Here is a 17,495-nt window from a genome sequence, read left to right as displayed (position 1 = left end):
ACTGTAAACCAAACACATAAACACAGAAAAACATTCCCGGAGGCCCTAATTACAAACACACCACACCAACAGAAGCCTCCAAAGCAGATCACAAGCAACCACAACCTCCAAACATAGCACATGCAACACATAGTACACAAAGCTGGTGTGCCAAACAGTCACAGGCCAGAAGGAGAAACAACATGCCAGATACAGTTGTAATAGGTGTCTGTATAGGCAGACACACTGCTGTCCCACTCACCAGACTGAACAAGGGAAAGGGTAGAGTAAGCTGCCTGTAGGCTGCCACAAAATGCCACATAACACAAGTACGCAGGTCACCCCAAAGCAAGCAGAAATATGATGCACTCAATGTCCATGCTGGTGTGAATGACCTGAGATGTACCTCCCTGATCTACATGAAAAGAGACATGGATGAGCTCTCTGAGTATGTACCCCAGGCCGGTATGACACTGGCCGTGTGCAGCATCCAACCCTCACCAAGAATGATGCCACAGTACAAACACAGAATGATCATGTTTAACAGGTGGCACAGTTACAGCTGTCAGTCCAAGAGGGTCTAATGTCTGTTTGCTTGAGATGTCAAGCATGACAAGCCATGCTGCTGTTCCAGGGATGGCTTGCACCTGTTACCACTGTGCGTCTGGATACTGGATAAGGCCTTTGCCACCTCCATAGAGCCGTATGTAGGCAAGGCCAAAAAGACTACCCACCACCCTAGAAAACATAAGTGGTAAGAAACATAAGGGTAATGCTGACCAATGCCAGATGTGTAAACTGCAATATGCATGCCCCTGAGGCACTTCCCATTATGGAGAACATCGATGTCTGTGCAGTGACAGAAGCCTTCTGCAAGCCTAGTGATAGCACATCAGCACTACCAGGTTATACCACATATCATGCGTTATGGCCCCAACACCTGGACCAAAACATCAAAGGAGGGGGAGTATCCATATGCAGCACAGACACCCATACGGCCAGGTAACTGACAATGCACAAAGCAGCAGAGACCACCCATGTGCACCTAAGTGTAGTCAAAACTGCTGTACAGTCTGTAGCATGTGACAGACCACACTCTCACAAACAAGAACTCCACCCAGACATCCCGAAGACACTGAACAGTATGAATGTCCCACCAAATACCAGACAAGGTTCACACAAATTACCACATAGGTGTCAAACCATTATGTATGCAAGGAGTAATCAGGGACCTAGGGACACAAGTCGACAGTAATCTGTCATGTGACACTCACAATGCCAATGTGGCTAGGAAGATTGTCGATATTGGACACCGTATCATGAAAGGATTCACATCTACATCAACAGAGGTCACTGTGCCGCTGTACTGTTCCCTTATCAGACCCATAATCTAGTACAATGACTCATATGGGATGTACCATACGTGACACCTGCAGCGGTTCGGAAGACCTCATAGTTACCCCACCAAGAGGATAAAGGGTGTGAAATATATGTCATATGCTGCCTGGCTGTAGACACCCCAGCTGAATGCAGTCACAGACCGCCTACACAGAGGCATTGTATGTCTGTTGTACAAGGCCATGTCCAACACAGGAGTAATGGACATGCTCCACCACAGGAAATCAAAGCCATTGGAGCTGTGAGAGTGACAGATGTCAGCCTCAACACATAATGAAATAGGATGTGCTGGAGGAACAGATACATAACCCAGAGGCTCCCCACACCCAGAAACAGGATCCCAATCCATGTTAGGCAGAGCCCCTCACTGACACCCCTCAACAGGAATATTGCCAAGTGGATGGATGATCGTACATGTATACTGGGGTCTTCACTGTGTCACGACCAGACAGAGGCACAGTAAAGAAATTCATAAATGGCCATAATAGTCACATAGCAAGGGGCAAAAGACACACACACTCTGGCTAGGCTTACTAATGCCCTAGGGTGGATAGCCTAGTATGAACCCATGAACCTATGAAGATACAAATTGTACAGGACACTAAGGATAATCACAAGGCTTACTTAACTGATGGTAGGAACCATGTTGGGCATCCACAGATATGTTCCAAATCACACAGATATTACAAACAACATACCAAACACACACACATATTGCTAACATACAACCTGACAGGTGCAGTGCAACCCCCAGAATGCAAAATATCTATCCCAGCAGACTGCTGGTCCCCTGACATTGCAGATGCTGAGGTAACAGCCATCATCTGCAAAGGAAAACACACAGCAGCAAAGGTATGTGATGGTGTCCTGGGCTGAGGCCAACATGGACTCTAAGAATAATGGAATGCCAAATCACACTACTGCCCATTGTCAGCCTTACCACAGGATATGTACCCAAAGAGCAGTGTACAACAGCAGTGGTCCTTCACAACAAAGGTGTTGCCTGAATGGATACTGCAAACTACCACCCCAGGATCCTGACAAGCTTGGTCTGCACAGCTATGGAAAGGATCAGTATGTACCGCAGACAGAAAGCTATTGTGGACCTACTGATACTGGACCCTACACAGTGTGGCTGTCGTAACTGCAGATCCTGCCCCTAAACATGTTTGACCCATTTGAAGCAGTCATTAAGGTCATTGATGAGGGCAATGTGGTCCACACAGCGTAGCTGGACCGTGCATATGCTTCTAGACAATACCCTACGAGTTCAGTATGGATATGTTCACCAGCTTAAATATATACCCCTATGTCAGTAGAGGGGTTGCAAACCAGACCAAGGACAGAACTGACATGGTCAGACATGCTGCATCCATGTCAGACTACAAATCAGATATGAGTGGCATCCCACAAGGCCTGGTCCTGGGCACCCCCCCCGTTCTGTATATATGTCCCATAGGTATAGGCCAACATGGAAGGACTGTGACTGAACATGTATGCAGAGGAGTACAAACAGCCCACCATATCCGACCCCCAGCTGACACAAGCAACCCACAAAAGGGCCACCTACAAACAGACAACTGGAGCCATAGCCATGTCAGCAAGCTAATTGCAGAACCGTGTATAGACAACCACCATGGATATACAGTAAGTGCCCACAAATTACCACACAGGTGTTAACCTATTACGTACCTAACATGTAATGAGAGACCTGGGGACAAAAGGTGATAGATATCATGCACTGGACAAACATGTGGCTGTAGTGTTTGCAGAAACATACTATATACCCACCCAATCATGAAGGTTGTCAGATGTAGATAAGGAGAGGTCACTGTGGCTCTGCAGTCATCCTTCATCAGCGTCACAATTGACTACAATAGCCCCTGTGGGATATACCTCAGCAGACACCTCCATCAACTGTAAAGTCCACAACAGTACCCCACCAGGAGTAGCAAAGAGCATGAACAGATGCCATGTGTTGCCTGAGTAAACAAACTGCAGCCCCACACACTGCCATACTGCCCAGCTACAGGCAAGCTGTGCCTGATGTATGAAGCCATGTCCAACCTGGAATCAATGAACATGCTGCACCTTGTACAATCTGAATGGCAGTGAGCTATGCACATGAGAGACCTGAACCCCAGCACTGACATACATAGGACAAGCTGTACAGAATGATCCATAACACAGAAGGCACCCCCACTCTTCAGTAAACTCCCGGTACAGGTCAGCCAGAGAGTCACCTATCGACACCCCTCAAGAGGAATCCTGATGAGTGGATGGGAGATGGTAGGCTAACCCTGGGTATCACTGTTATGTCAGAGGTAGACGGAGGCACAGTATACTAACCATGACATATGTCATGGCAAACTCCAGTTACAATGTGTGACGAAGGACAAACACACCCTGTGACTAGCATCAGAAATGGCCTAGGGAACATCGCTAGTGTTTGCCAATGTCCACCCATGTTGTGGAATACACTACCAATGTTGGACGAGCCTGGTGTAGGTAGTCCATATCTGAACATAATGCAACATGGTCATATGTGCACAACTGTCCCCTACACAGTCTGTTGTGCTCACTATGAAGATGTCAAGCAGTGATAGGACTAAAGCCCAGGATACTGTCCACCACAGTGAAAGTACTGAACCAGTACACTATACGGTACTACAGTGTTAGGTCATTATGAAAGTATGTTGACAACTGTCTGCAAAGTATCCCATGCAATCCCTGCAGGCACAGTATAATCCCTGTTGTGGCAGACACGAAGCAGTTGGCCAGTTAGTACACAACATGACACCCAACACACAACCATAAACGTGAGATATTGTTGAAGTTCACACACACCCAAATATGTGGTGGACTTCAGAGTGCAACATATGGAAAGCTCACACTGGGCATGCTCGCACACTTTGATAAATGAGGCATATGTCAGACAACATGCCATGGAAAGGCTGAACTGGGCATGCTCACACACTTAGGCCATATCTCCGTTTAGCAGTTGGCCACACATATCTGGTATTTGCGTGTCATTCCAGGAACCAACCACAACACAGCAATCTGCCCAGTGCACACAGTAAATGACTACAGAGACATAAGTGATATAGTGGATCGCCGTCATATGCAAACATCTTCCACAGATACACAAGTTGGTCATAGGAACAGGGAATGCTATGGCAATAAAGACCTGCAAACAGTAGAACAGCACAACAAATATTGTGCATCTGACAATTGAACATATGGGTGTAGAGGTCAATACTAGGCTTGTTGCCCTAGGGAATGACAGCTCAGCCAGAGTGTGCTTGGCATCTGCATCCCCAGTACAGTAGGCTACTGTGCCACTGTAAAGTAGGTCACATAAGGCAATGTGTGAGGCTAGTGAGCTGTGCCTCTGTCAAGCAGGGGCACAGTGGAGATCCCAGGGTTTGAATGTGCTAAGCCACAGCCATGTTGTCGGTGTGTGCTGGAAGAGGGTTGCTGAGGATCTCTAACAGTAAGTGGCCATCAATAACAGACTGAGGGGAGCCCTATCTGCATTCTCTGGACAATTCCACTGTCAACACTGTGTTGTGATGATTATGTGTGAATGAAGTGCCATGCCGGAACTGTTCACAGATGTCCTCCCTCTGTGGGCTACAGCTCTGCAATGTATTAGCTCACTCTGTTTGTTGTACGGCTTATATATGGCTGGTGTACACCTGACAGGTGTCTTGTTGTGGAGCAGTCATGGGTATATGTAGGATAGCATGATCAATGCAAACCGTACACATGCTCATAGAATGCAATTGTCAAGGATTATGCTGAGTGGCCAGTATAGTCCCCCAGCATGGGTCCTTTGAAGTCGTCCACCCCAGTCTTCACAAGTGTAGAGTCTGCTTGTGCTAAATACAGTTTGTGTGCAGTGACAATCTTGCCTGGGGGTGGAGATGGGATATGGATGTCCAGGGAAAGGTGGGTATGGTCAGATATCAACAATGGTGGTCTACCTCTGGTGTGGAACAGTGAGTACCCATGTTGCAGATGGACAGGTGCAATATGTATTCCCCCATGTGGCTGTGGTGTGTGGTTCTGCCATAGCACATGGACCCACAAATTGTAGTGGCTGTAGGGTAAAGTGGTAGAGGCCTGAGTAGTTCTCACACACAATATGCCTGTACCTGATGTTAACAACTGGAATGGTGTATGTGAACACATGCATATCCCGGCACTGTTCCCAGGGAAGCTAAGTGTGTGTCCTGGATGTGGGTGTGGTGTTCTGGCCTGGTTGTGTTGTGTGTTACAGGTCCTGTGGTCACAAAGCATGGTATAGAACATAACCTGCCAGTGCAATGTGCATATCTGACCCTGATGTAGGGGGCTGCAAATGCATATATATGCTATCCCCCACCTGACAGGTAGTACTAGATGTACATACCTCTGTAGAAATAAAGATGTCAGCACCCTATAAATACTGCAGGTGCAGACCAGATGCCCAGTAATTTGGTTAGCACGCTCTGCTAATGCGTCTCCCTCAAGTGTCATAATATAGGTAGGTAGAGGTTTGAATCCTGCAACTGCCCAGTGTGTGTGGAGGGGGGTTAGTGTATGTGCAAGTCTGTGTGAGGGAGATGTCCCTTTTGGTAACTGTGAAAGCACTCTACAGGATGCACATTCCCCTATCTCAGCACGGATGATGTCAGCACCCTATAAGTACAGCAGGAGAAGGGAAACCTCCCAGTGATTCGAATAGCACGCTCTGCCAATGCGTCTGTCACGAGTGTCTTAACATAGTTAGGTAGGGGTTTGAATCCTGCAACTGCCCAGTGTGTGTGGAGGGGGGTTAGTATGTGTGCAAGTCTGTGTGAGAGAGATGTCCCCTTTGACAACTGTGAAAGCACTCTACAGGATGCACATTCCCCTCTGTGTGAGAGAGATGTCCCCTTTGGCAACTGTGAAAGCACTCTACAGGATGCACATTCCCCTATCTCAGCACGGATGATGTCAGCACCCTATAAGCATAGCAGGAGAAGGGAAACCTCCCAGTAATTCGAATAGCATGCTTTGTTAATGCATCTGTCATGAGTGTCATACTATAGTTAGGTAGGGGTTTGAATCCTGCAACTGCCCAGTGTGTGTGGAAGGGGGTTAGTTTGTGTGTAAGTCTGTGTGAGGGAGATGTCCCTTTTGGCAACTGTGAAAGCACTCTGCAGGATGCACATTCCCCTATCTCAGCACGGATGATGTCAGCACCCTATAAGTACAGCAGGAGAAGGGAAACCTCCTAGTAATTTGAATAGCGCACTCTGCTAATGCGTCTCTCTCGAGTGTCATAATATAGTTAGGTAGGAGTTTGAAACCTGCAAATGGCATGTGTGTGTGTTTGGATGTGGGGACTTTGTGTGTGTGCAACTCTGTATGAAAAACATGTGCTTTTTTGCAATCAGGAGATCACACTACATGATGCACATTACCCTTTCCAAACAGTGATGATGTCAGCACCCTGCTACAGCGTCACTCTCAAGTGTCATAACATAGTTAGGTAGGGGTTTGAAACCTGCAAGTGTGTGTGTGTTTGGATGCGGGGAGTTTGTGTGTGTGCAATTCTGTATGAAAAACATGTTAGTTTTGGCAATCAGGAGATTACACTACCTGATGCACATTACCCTTTCAAAACACTGATGATGTCAGCACCCTATAAGTACAGCCAGAGAAGAGAAACAATCTAGTAATCCGAATAGTGCACTTTGCTAATGCATCTCTCTCACGTGTCGTGACTTAGTTAGGTAGGGGTATGAATCCTGCAAATGGCAAGTGTGTGTGTGTGTGGGGGTAGTAGGGTGTGTGTAAATGCAAGTGTGAGAGAACAGATCCTTTTGGCAAATACTACAATACACCAGATGCTGCATATTCCCCCAGTAAACACAGGGGATGTCACCACACTATCAGCACAGCCAAACAGGGCTAGTTGGCCAGTAATGCCAATAGTGCGCTCTGCTACTGGGTCTATTACCATTGTCAGAGTACAGATAGGTATGTTTTGGTAACCCACAACTGCCACGTGTGGTTGTGTCACACATTATGACCTTGTGTGGGTCTTTGTGCATAACAATGCATGCCATTGCCTAAACCAGCAATGGCATTGCACACATGATGTATGTGTGTGACACATACACATAAATACCTGTGACCTGCAGTAGTTACCATGTCTGACACATGCCTCGAGTGGATAAATGGTATTTTCAATGCATAACAATATGACTGTGTCTTACTGTGCAGGGGCCGCACGCGGTATGTGTCTATACAGTGTGGGTGTGTATGGTAAAATACCTACAGCAGGGGATACACATCTGGTCTGGGCCATATAGTCTACATGTAGTTGATGTACAGGTGCTGCATGTTCCCACCTGTTGTGGGAGTGGTAACATGTCATTCCACTGCAATTCAGTGACCACATGCTGGGAACCCTTCAACTAGTGTGTTGTAGCTACAGTAATGCTCACGCACAATGTTTGGCTGGATGCAGTCCAGCCATATAAAGACAGTTCTTGAGACTGTCATATTGCCAGTGTTGTTATGGAGGATAGGTGGTTTTCCTGTGTATGGGAGGGTTGTGTGTGCCAGGCTATGAACCAGACAGCAGTCCGACACACTTTTAGCTGCACATGAATAGACCCTGATGCTTTGTGCTGTGCCAACAACCTGGAGGTGTGTGTATCTGTGGTGCCTTGGGATACCACTCCCCTGTCCATGTGTGTTACATGTGTAGGGGATGACAGGCATGGTATGAGGCATAACCTGGCAGTGATGGGTTGCACCTGTGAGCCATGAATCAGGACTCTGGTACTGCACAGACATTGCAGTTCACCGTGCTGAGGACAGTGTCCAGTGCATGCATCTTGCGGTGTACACTGCTGGTGTTGTGTAGCAGCACTGTTAGTGTCCTAACCTGTGTGATACCCAAAGGAGGTGGCTATGTAATCCGTGTCCTGCAGCATAAGGCAGTATGTGTGTATCAAGGAGCTTCGCCAATATACATTGGGCCATGGGTGTCACGTGCAAGCTGCCCCTTGCACATCATTGTGGCTTCCCTAGCATGTAAGCACACGTTGACAGCCAGCGGATACCCTATGAATGACATTGGAGACTGAGCAGAATGTAGACATACAACACCCTTCCTACATATAGTGGTAGCATACCTGGTGAGGGTATGATGGCAACCAAGATCAGGCTCATACTGGCCCATGCCACATGCTGAGAGATCCCTTCTATGTTCCCTATCATGTAATCAAGGGAGGTATGTCTCAGGTCATCCATAGTGGCATGGTCAATGACTGAGTCATATATGTCCATGCCTCTGACTGACCTGTATGCATGTGTTTTGTGGTGGACCATAGTGCCCCTGAGGCATATCACTGTGACCTTCACCATGTACAGCCTGTTGAGCGGGACCCCACTGCAGCGGCCAAGACAGGTACCTGACACATCTGTAGCAGGTGTGTTGTGTAGCCCTACAGGCTGTGAGTGTGTGGCACATGGGATGTGTGTGCCATGTGTGGCATGTGCTCTGTTCTGACGTAACATATGCCTGTGTGCCAGCTGTGGAGGTGTGTGATGCTCAGGCAGGATGCTATTCCGAGTCCCCACGTATGCCCCAGTGTGTTCAGCTTGCTGTCAGTGCGTGCCTATGTCTGACTGGTATTCTAGTCACTGTAGTATGACATGCCACCTGACAGGGTATGGCATTACTGGGTTCAGAGTGCTCAGTCCCCAGATTGGCTATGTGGTGGCATCCCACACATGTGTTGTACGTTCCTGGCCAAGGGTGATGGTTGACTGCATACATGTGGCAGCTGTGACATTGCCACATGACTCACATAAACCACAACTGGACCATAGAGGTGATTCACAGGTTACCTTTGCACATGCTACCCTAGTAGTGTGATTGCCATGGTGAGTACCAACACATAGGGCCAATGGGGAACAACATACTGAAGGTGTGTATGTGTGGGTGTACTGCTACTGTTTCATAGCACTGGCATATATGACTGCACACGTGGGTAAATGCCAGGTAAGACATGTGCAATGTGTCACAGGCAACGTACATGCGAACAGGACAGACAGTGACGTTCTGTCATGTGTAAACTTGACATATGTATCGTACGCTATGCAGATGTCACTAGGAGTCCACAGAAGCACTGTAACTCTGCATTGCAGGTGGAAGCAGTGTTCCAGGGAACCCCAAGCGAACATGTATGCAAACAAAGCTACAGTAAGCAGGGCTGGAAGTAGTCCATTGTACAACAAAGAAGGGGTAACACTAACAGTAGGTAACAGTGCAAATATGTAGGCACTATCAACATCTAGGCACTATCAACATGTACCCAGGAATGCACAGCGCAGATGCCAATGGTAGAACTGATATTATGTCATAGTTAATTGTGATTTGGATTACATTGGTACTGCACACATATCAACATGCGCAAACATCCACATTGCATAGTCGTTGTGGGCAACTTGACACCATTACTGTACATGTCCATCATTGCATATCACTACTTGCATTAGCTTCCCCCCTGTGCTACCCATGTATGTGGCTATCTGTTGACATCCTTACCACCGGCATGCAATAATGTGCAGCTGTTACACTTTGGTACGTACTATGGGTGCAGATAACAATTCAGGACAGTCATACGGTTACTGCATCAGGCATGCTGGGATATACACACAGTCATATCAGCACACTGTACTGTTACCAACATGATACTACTAATACACTTCTATGTAGTCACCCTGTGCATCAGCAACGTGTTTACCTGTTCCCGCAATGATGTTGGAGATTGCAGGAGGTGGCACAGTGTCATCATATGCACAGGGTGTGAATTAGGTATGCCTGAGTCTGCCACTGATACCACCAATTGACATGTGTGTGTATGTGTGTTGGTGAGGGACAGTAGTACAGGGTGGGGCACTGTTGGTGCAGTGTGTGCGTGTATGTTGTAGCCCTAGGTGTTAACATTTCGCATTTGTGTATGCATGCACACAGTTCCACCTCATGGCTGCCATATACAGGGGTTTGTGGACAGCACAGACTGCACCTGGCAGGTCATACAGATCAGTGTCTGTGGGCACGGACATGGTACCTGTGCCTGGCAGGGGTGCTACGGACCATATCCAGTACTAAGCCAGACTGGGTACTGTCATCAGAAGTGGGAGTGTGTTGACTGGACACAGGTCCCTGTTGGGACTGTCCAGAGCCACATGCACGTGGTCTCCTGGGGCGTTCCGATGACAGCACAGACCCAGCATTGCTGGGGCTGCTGCTGGCACTATGGGGGCATGCGCGGGCCTGTTGTCGTCCACGCCGACTGCCAGCTGCAGCTGTTGCTGGCATACGGCCACGCTGACGCCGCAACTGCCCAACATTGCCCTGGCTCATGGAAATTTGGTAGTGGAACTGCTGTAATATGTCCCCACACCGTCTGTCTATGACATTGGTGAAATTACGGATAGCATCTGCAATGTCACGCATACTGTCAGTCATGGCTGTGTGACATGCTCTCAGCTCCCTCAGACCCTGTCTGGTGTACCTTTCCATATGCGACTGTGCCGGCATGACAGCCCGAAACATAGCTGAGGTTGACAGACCTCTTTGGGCACGTCTGCCAGAGGCAGTACGCCCACGGATGCTACCACGAGAACCCATGGGCAACTGTCTGTGTGGTACTATCGCAAGACCCTGCCCATGGCTGCTGTGTGGGGAAGCATGTACCACAGATATCACATTACCCTGGTCAATGCCCACTGTATCCTGTCCATCACCTAGGGACAATGGTGACAAAGGATGTACTGGCAGGATGACTGTGCGCAATGATGGGGTTGACAGCTGTGTACTGTCAATTGGCTGACCAATGGCGGACCCTGACACACCTTCCTGTACCATTACACAGATATCATCATTACCAGTACCTGTGGCACCAGATTCAGGTTCCCTGCTGCAGGACACCAGAGCAGCACCAGAACCTGTGGGAGGAAGACAGGAAACACAGTTTACAGTGTCCACACAATGTTACCAGTGATGCACACATGCACACATGCACACATGCACACATGGACACAGGCACACATGCACACATGCACACGTGGACACATGCACACATGCACACATGCACACATGGACACATTCACACATGCACACATGCACACAGGCACACAGGCACACATGCACACATGCACACATGGACACGTGGACACATGCACACATGCACACATGCACACATGCACACGTGGACACATGCACACATGCACACGTGGACACAGGCACACATGCACACGTGGACACAGGCACACCTGCACACATGCACACCCCGCAGTATACACACAGAGCACTACTGAGCTACACTAGTATTACTAGCACTATCAGGACTATTATAGGTATTGTTAAACACAGTCACCAGCATGGATGGCCTGCCTTGCTGTCACCCCAGAGGGACCTGCAGAAATGAGGAAATTAATGTCAGTGGGCACAACTGTGCCATTGATACTGCATATGATACAGTGCAGTAGTACACCAGTTGCCTTTCACACGTCAGCTGCTGATATTGCCAATATCACACATGCACAATTACATACTATGTTGACAGCTACATACCACGGACACACCTTACACATGCATAAACTAACAGTGTACAGAACAGTCAAGTGTACATATGGCATATTACCTGCACACTCCATGTCATGCTGCTGTGTCGATCCAGCCTCCATCATGATGCAGGTGTATTGCTGTTGCTGTTCTGGGGCTGGTGCCACAACACTTAGGAGTAGCCCCTCCAGTCTGGTGAGGGGGGGATGTGTGGCCACCCCACCTACTGTGGCAACCTGTTGCCTGTGGATATCCGACGCACGCTGACGGACATTTCTGATTAAATCACTGGAGTGATGTCGTACCTGCTCATATGTCCTGTTATGCGTGCCAATATCATTTACCCTACGGACAAGGTCTTGCCACAGTGCAGCTCTCTCCTGCTGATTCTGGCTGGTGCGGGAAAACGGTATGTCATACTCCCGCACCAGGCTCTGGTGTATCTCCTCATCTTCCGCTGCAGAGTAGGCGGGATTACGCTGACACGCCATCTCCCTGGAAGAGAACACAAACAGGATATCAGCAGACTATGTCAGCAATATATGGCACACATTCTATACATGATACTCAAGTGTAGTGATATACTACTACTCCCATATGTTGCATGTGTGTGTCTCGTGGTGGATACACAAGTACATGGCCAGATATCAGTGCTCAGCCAACACCTGTGCAACAATACCTGCCACATTCCATACAACATAGTGGCATGCCCCATCGGTCAGCACACTGCGACAGGTCCAATGCACAACCTCACTCTGGGGGTTCATACCAAGGTACTGTATGTGGAACGCCATCCACTAGTGTGATGTGGACACAAGTTACTTGGCCTGGATATACATACCCCACCACCACCACCGGCACAGTAGACTACTTTGATATGTATGTGATTAGACAGTTATTCACTTGTTAGGACTGAGATGGTATCCATGCAGCCCACTGGGCCAGTGGAAGCCACAACCCACACTGCTGACCCCTTTGCGAATGCTTACCATGGACATCCCACAGATTGCATGGAACTTGCACACACATTTCTAACCTAGACCCTATGCACAAAGGTTAGGCATCCTGTCCAGTGGACCCCAGCCAGAGGCAGATTGTATAACAATAGCAGAAGGCTACTGCAGGACAGAGCAGATTCACATTAAGGGAAGGCATCTGTTGTCAGCACTGGTAATACGCTACGGTCTCTCATAACAATGGCCACGGCCTACTCTGGGAGGAAAATGGCCACAAACACTATAGATAACCACAAGGCCTTCTTCAGTTATGTTACACATATGGACCAAATGCCTCAGATATGCTCTGAGTTAATACACACCTACTTAACACTGAACACACAGATATTGGCAACATTCTTGCAGACAGGTTTGGTGCACGTATCCCCCCTCCTTCTCCCCCACAAGTTGAAATACTTATCACAGCTGAATGTAAACTCCCTATCATCTCACATGTCCAGGTGAGGGCTGCCCTCAGCAAAGCAGAACACACAGCATCACTGTGACCTGATGGTATCCCTGGATGTGTGCTACATGCACTCCAAGAGGACATACAACCGCATATAAGACTGATATTTAATCTTGCCGTACTACAGGATATGTACCTGGACACTGGCATACAGCAACAGTGGTCCCACACCACTAAGGAGGCACCTCTACTGACCCTGGGAACTACCACATCATAAGCATAACCAGCCTGGTCTGCTAAGCTATGGAATTATTCAGTATGGGACGCATATACAGCGATATTGGGTACCTGCAGACACTTGTTCCCGGCCAGTTTGCCTTTGTGATGGGCTGATCCTGCCTTTTGAACCTGGCTGACCTTTCAAAACAGTCACTACAGCCATTGATGAGGGCAACGCACAGACAACTGCTGCCAGGATCATGGCCTAACACTGACTGACATGTAATGTATAGTCATCCCCTTTTGGTGGAACTATGTACACACAACATATCACATGGACATACCTATAGATACAGACCTATGACACATTTGGAGGGTTCACAGTATTCAGACTATTAACCTGCTACTTTACATTACCTGTGTTTGTCGCAGCTGGTTGCGTTACCACTACTTCTGCTTCCTGCTGCTGCTGGCACAGCTTGCTACTGTCACTGCTGACAGCTTAGACTCAGTGTGTAGCATGTGTATTTTTTTTTCTCCCACTGTCTGTTTCTGTCTCTGTCTGTCTCTCTCCCTCTGTCTGCTTCCAGACAGTGCAATGAACGTATTGCATGTGTGGAGTGTTAGTACAGGATGCTTTTGTAGGTATCTGCATAGGTCCATGTGATGGCCTCTGCACCAATTGTAAGCCAGCATTTGCTAATTGCATGCAGCCAGTTGTGTACTGATTGCAGTTCTCACTGTGATTTCAAGACAGTGCTATAAAAGGGTATGTGAGATAGGCATTGCCCTTTCAGATTGTAAGGGTGGGGACCATGCTGGTATGCTGTGGACACTGTTCTGTGAGTGTAAAGGTTAGTATCTCTCTCATGATTCAGGCTGTGTTGTAGATTCACATTTCTCCATTCCTCTCTCCTGTTCCCTGTAGTAAGTGTGTATGCACAATGACACCTACAACTATATATATATATATATATATATATATATATATATATATATATATATATATATATATATGTAAATATACATACATTTATATATGTACATTAACTGACATACTAGCTACCAAATAGCATGGCAGTTTCTGTTCACACACTACTATTATGGAAATCCCCTAGTTTTGACAGTACTTCTAAATGACATGCTTTGTGTACTACACATCCTATATTCCCTTTACATTCATTCCTACTATTACATGATATATTTATTTTAGCACAACGTTCTTGTATAAGAGTCATGGCTTAGTGGTAGGTTATGCAGACTACTGTTTCCAAGGTCCTGGGTTCAGGACTGACAGTGGGATTTTATTTTGCTTTTGAACTGACTACAGGACCTGTCAATCAGAGTGACTAAGGCACTTTTAAGCAGTTGTAACTGGGTTAGCGCTGGTTTGCGCTGAGCTCACGCATGCGCACTGGCATTTAGCTCCGCGCACACACGCGCACACCCACTTACAACCGCTTAACAGTGCTTACTCTGGCGCACACCCGCGCTATTTTCTTTGAAAGAAATGAAAATGGGGAGACAGGAAAGTGGTGAAAAAGGTGTCACAAAGAGGGTAAGACAGTAGGGAAACAAGCTTGGGATTTGCAGGAGGGATGTAGGTAAGGCCCATAGCTGCCCATTTCTTCATCAGCAACAGCTGTGCATATGTATCTAATTTGGTGTGACATTTGAAACCTTCCACCCCTGAGAGAGGTGTCAGGACAACAATAATACTTGTTGTACAGCCAGTTGTAATTGATAGTTTCCATGTCCAGCAGACATGTGTGCGGAATGGGCAGCTATGTATGGGGCATAATTTTTTTGTGGGTACAGAGTGCTCTTTTTTTTTTTTTTTTTTTTCAGGTGAGAGTGGTATGTCAGGTGAAGGAAGTCGGTATAGCTGGGGAGGTAGGTTGGGTAGGTCAACAGACAAGACAAACAAGATGCATACAGGGGCGGTGTATGACACGTGTGGGGGGGTTACACAATTGACGGGGATGGAGGTTTGGATATCCAGAGCCCATGAGCCCACAGATGGCAACAGTGGAACTGATATCCCCACCCATGGGCAGTTGCCACTGTTCCTTCACTGCCCAGGAGGGGGCTGTGCTGGGGGCTGTGTAGGCCGGGCAACAGGCATGCCCGTAAGTTGTGCCACCTGTGCCTCAAGCTGGCGTAGGGGCCCAAGAACAGAGTCCTGAATCTCCCTACGCACCACAGTCTAGACGCTACGGAGGGTGAGTGGTGGTTCACCTCCGGCCACATTTGCAGAGGGGGGACGAGCCCCATCCCCTGCAGCGCTTCCACCCGCAGGTGGCACAGGGCCACTGGAGGAGGGTCCAGACTGGGCACTAGTGCCAGGTGCACTCGCCAGCTGAGGTGGAAGAGGTGGGTCCGCTGGAACCCGCCTTCCCTGTCGTCCTATGTTTTGCATTATGTCATGACAGTTTGGGTTAGTGACATATAATACCATTCACAATTAGTTGTAACAGCATGCATTAGTATTCCCATTAACCAAACACCCAGATATTCACACCATTGAACAGCGAGCATAACACATGCATAATTTGAACAGCAATACACAGTCCAACAACATGCAGGGTTGATTGATGGCAACGGGCCATCAGGTTTGGATGTATGAACAGGGCAGATGCATCAACGGACATGCAAATATTTATGACCCAACAGGACAAATGTCCAGGGGTGTTAATTGTGATTGCACATACCATTTTCACGTGGAATGGGTTGTATGTGGTTATAGTGTGGGGTGAAGAAAATAATATTAACACCTTCGAATACCAATACATATGCTGTACATTTCTAATAGCTGCACATATATACACACTACAGTTCTAACTACAGTTTCCTATATGATAACTACTTCAACTTGGTGATAGGACTGTTACTGCTACATCAATATACATTTTATTGTTCTTCATACACATTCATATCTAGCTTTGTTCAGCTACATCATCCTGCTACATTTGCTTTATATAGCTATAGACAACTGTGGATGTTTGGTATGTCAGACAATCATACTATCTGCATATTGCAGACTGAGAGCAACATATCCAGATTTTGGGATACACATTCCAGCTGCAGCAACACTTTGAACAGATTTTGCTGTTTGGTTTTGCTTCTCACATGCATTTCATTCTGTACTGACTGCAGTATACTTTATTCAGGGGTTATTACTACTTTATTGGTGGATTCATGACACTTTCTCACACTCTCTCACTTGTTTTCATTTTACTATTCAGGATGGTACTTACTTCTAGGCTTTATTGACATGTTTTACCTGTAGTTATTACAATCCTTTCCAGCAGTCTCACTTATGTCATGTTTCAGTATTTCAACAGGGATATATTTCACACATGTGATTTGCTCATCTTCTGCAGCTGTACTTTTCAGCCTGCTGCAGGTTGTGTACTATTATATTACAGGTGGGGCATCTTTATTTCAGACTTTATTTCAGACATTTTCATTTTTCTGTTTGGATTACAGACTGCAACACACTTTTGTAATCAAGCAATACTTGCAAACACTCTTACACTTGTTACTTGCACATTCTATTACTTAGTGACTACACTGCACTCTTTTGCTAACTGTCATACTTTTATATTTCTTTACAGTTACTGGGAGAGGATTACTGACCTGCCTGGTGGCGCAACCGCACCAGCCTATCGCCATAGGCTCTGCGGTTCGCAGAACGGACACCTGCAGCTGTAATATAAATGAAGTAATATTGGAATACACATCTCCATAATATCAGCTAGTTTAATTTCTTACATACATAATTACATGTAACGTACTCAGTAGTGGGGCGTTGGGCATTTGCCGGGCCTCCTGGATCCAAAGGTTCAATTGGTCCTGCTTGCGTCTCTTCAGGTCC

The sequence above is a fragment of the Protopterus annectens genome, chromosome 1.part1 (assembly GCF_019279795.1).
Source record: "Protopterus annectens isolate FY-2018-M chromosome 1.part1, PAN1.0, whole genome shotgun sequence".
Lineage (NCBI taxonomy): Eukaryota > Metazoa > Chordata > Ceratodontiformes > Protopteridae > Protopterus > Protopterus annectens.
This window is presented reverse-complemented; position numbering follows the sequence as displayed.